Genomic DNA, 3,419 nt, shown 5'->3' on the forward strand with positions numbered 1-3,419 from the left:
GGTCAGAAATGGCCACATATTGCTGTGTGATGTCACACTCTAACACAGGGAGGGCTTAGCCTATGATAGGTGTACAATAGAGATCTGTTTATGAAGTAAATGAATAAGTGTTATTTGGAGGATAGAGATAATAATAGTAGAAAGAACCTCTCCAAATTCTAAAGGTCCTGATGATTTAAAGGTGTCTACTCATCCTTTCTTTTTTCTAGATGAATTTGCCTCAAAGGCAATCTCTTTGAGGTAGGTATATAAAAGGTAGAGAACATGAAACAGCTGTTTTAGTAAAAGAAACACAGGGACTTATCCCAGAAAGAACCACTGTAAATTACACACCACTTATTAGGAGAATTTGCACTCAATTTTATAGTGAAATAACTGTTACTAAAGATAAGCAGATGTTCCTCATGTTCCTCACTTCAATGGAAACATTAAGTCTGGAGTTTGCTGCATAACTCCTCAGGCACTGGTCCATTAAAGCTTAGGCTTTCTTCCATTTGTGGTTCAGAAGCTCCTATCTAGGGCCTCTTGTATGCTAGGCCAGCGTTTTATCACTGAACAAAATAGAAATGGAGTTCCTGACTGCCACTAAAACTCACTGTCACCTGGATACAGTGGCACACACCTGTAACCTAAACTCTTAGAGGCTGAGGTAGAAGGATCACCAGTTGAAGGCCAACCTGGACTACAAAGTCAGGTCTTGCTTCAAAACAAAAACAAATCTAAAACGTATATTCTTTTGAATGCATTCTTTTTCTTTGGCATTTGGAATTTGTATGGAATTCTTCAAGCCAAAAACTAGATACTATCTCCTCTCAATATTTCCATTTGTAGAATATTCCTAACCAATTAATATCTAGTGGTTGGTATTAATATAATATTTAGTGGTTATAAATATCTTACATTAGTAAATTTGTCTACTGTTCTTAAAGTATCTATATAGATATGTTGTCATTATATAATTATATTTAGTTATATTATATAATTATAAATGTATTCTTTTTTGGCTATAGAATTTTCCCCATTAAAATTCTGTACAACATTTGCATTTTTATTATTGTTTTTGAAGTAGAGTCTTAATTTTAAGTCCAGGCTGGCCTAGAACTCATGACATAGATCAGTCTGACCTAACTCAAACTCATGGTGCTCCTCTTGCCTCAGCTTTTCAAGTGCTATGATAACAAAGGTAAACCAACACACTCTGTAAAACATTTACTTTTGAAAAAGATTTATCTTATTTTAATTATTTTCTGTATGTCTGTCTATATGCAGGTGCCTACAGAGGCTAGAGGCATTGGATCCCTTGGAGCTGGAGTTTTACAATATGCATTAATTAATTAATTAATTAATTAATTAAAAAGTAAAGAACTTAGGGATATTACACAGTAGTAGAGTGTTTTCCTAGAATATGCAAGGCCCCAAGTTCAATCTCCAATGAGAGAGAGAGAGAGAGAGAGAGCTATAATATGCGGCACTACCTTATCTCCAGCTCCAGGGGATACATACACTCACACATACACATACACACAGGTAAGTAAACATATAAAGGAAAAGAGTGGGCAGAGCAAGCTCCAGATGACTTCCACCCAGTACCACATACATGGGGCTTAGCACTCCTGAGAGGACCAGACACCCAGAGGCTCTGGTCGCCTCTATAATGAACAAGTAAGTGGAGGAGAGATAGAAGAGAAAGAGAAGGTAGAAGTAGAGACTAGATAGTGAGGGACAGCCTGATGTGAGTAGCCAGCAATGCCACGTGAGGCCATGCTGAGGTCGTGCTGCTGCCTAGGGTCTGTCTCTGGGTCTGTGGCTTTCTAGCAGCAGGAGAGTCTGTTACCAACAAACGTCATGTGTACATCCCTGGTCTGGGCCGCCATCTGGGACCAGGTCTGAGGGCTGTGCAAAGCTGGCTAAGCCCCTCATGGGCTGCAGCACTCCAGAAAGCTGCCCTGCCCCTTGCCCAGGAAGCACAGTAGAGCCTGCCTGGTTTCCAGGTTGGGTTGCTAGTGAGCCTGCCAGAGGAAAGGAGTTGGAGAACTGGCCCCTCCCCTTACTGACCATACATACAATGGTGAGGGATGTGGAGAGAGATGCTCCCTCTCCCCAGTGTGTGGGCAGGCTGGAGAGCTGGCCCTATCCCTAGTCTGGGCAGTATGGGAAAGCTAGCCCAGAGGACATCAGTAGGAGAACTGGCCCCTGCCCCTCTCTGGCTGCCTTACTCAGGACAGTCCTACACCTGGCCTGGGCAGCACAGTAGAGCTGACCCTGTTGATAAAAGGGTGAGTAAGCTGGCCCTATGGGCATGAGAGCAGAAGAGCTGGCCCTGCCCCTTGCTAACTATAGCATTGGATGAGCTAGCTAGGACAGTGCTGGAGAGCTTGTCCTGGTGTTGTGGGTATGGGAGAGCTGGTGGGCTGACAAACTCAGCTACCATCCAGCCCCAGATCCAGGGCTTTTCAATGGCCCACCAAAACCGACATCTACCCCATCTATGACCTGCTAGAGTGAAGGGGTCAGTATGATTGATCCAAAGCTGCAGGATCTCCATGACAGAGGGCAACAACAGGATATCTGAAGGAGTCCCAGACAGGTTCTAGTATTGATAGTGCTGCAGAAGCCAGATGTCTCAAACCAATGGCTTACTGCAATGAGCATTTGCAGGTAAAGAAGCATCCACAAAAGGGTACACTGTGGGATACACTGTAACACACTATAGCTTCCACAATGAGATTTTTTTGGTTGTTGTTGTTTTATCTTATTGTGTTTTTTTTTTTTCAGGAGGAAGTTGTAAAACAGAGGGTAGTTACAAAGGAATAGGGAGATGAGTGGGACTGGAGTGCATGTGAAATTCACAAAGAATTGATAAGAACATTAAGAGAGGGCTGGAGAAATAGCTCAGTGGTTAAGAGCATTGACTGCTCTTCCAAAGGCCCTGAGTTCAAATCCCAGCAGCCATGTGGTGGTGGCTCACAACCCATCCATAATGAGATCTAATACCTTCTTCTGGTGTGTCTGAAGACAACTATAGTGTACTTAGATATAATAACTAATAAATCTTTGGACTGGAGCAAGTGGGGCTGACCAGAGCAAGCAGAGGCCCTGAATTCAATTCCTAGCAACCACATGATGGTTCTAAACCATCTGTACAGATCTAGTATATTCATATACATAAAATAAATAAATCAATCTTTTTTAAAAATGTTAAAAACAAAAAAGGAAGGAAAGAAAGAAAAGAGTGTACAAGTAAAAGAGAAGTTGGTCATGGTGGCACATGCTTTTAATCCTAATCCTCAAGGGACAGAGGTAGATGGATCTCTGTGAGTTTGAGGCCAGCCTGGTCTATATAGTGAGCTCCAGGATAGCCAGAGCTACATAGAGAGACTCTGTTTCTAAAAAACAAGAAAAGAGAAAGAGAAAAAGGA

This window comes from Mastomys coucha, unplaced genomic scaffold, assembly GCF_008632895.1.
Source record: "Mastomys coucha isolate ucsf_1 unplaced genomic scaffold, UCSF_Mcou_1 pScaffold15, whole genome shotgun sequence".
Classification (NCBI taxonomy): Eukaryota; Metazoa; Chordata; class Mammalia; order Rodentia; family Muridae; genus Mastomys; species Mastomys coucha.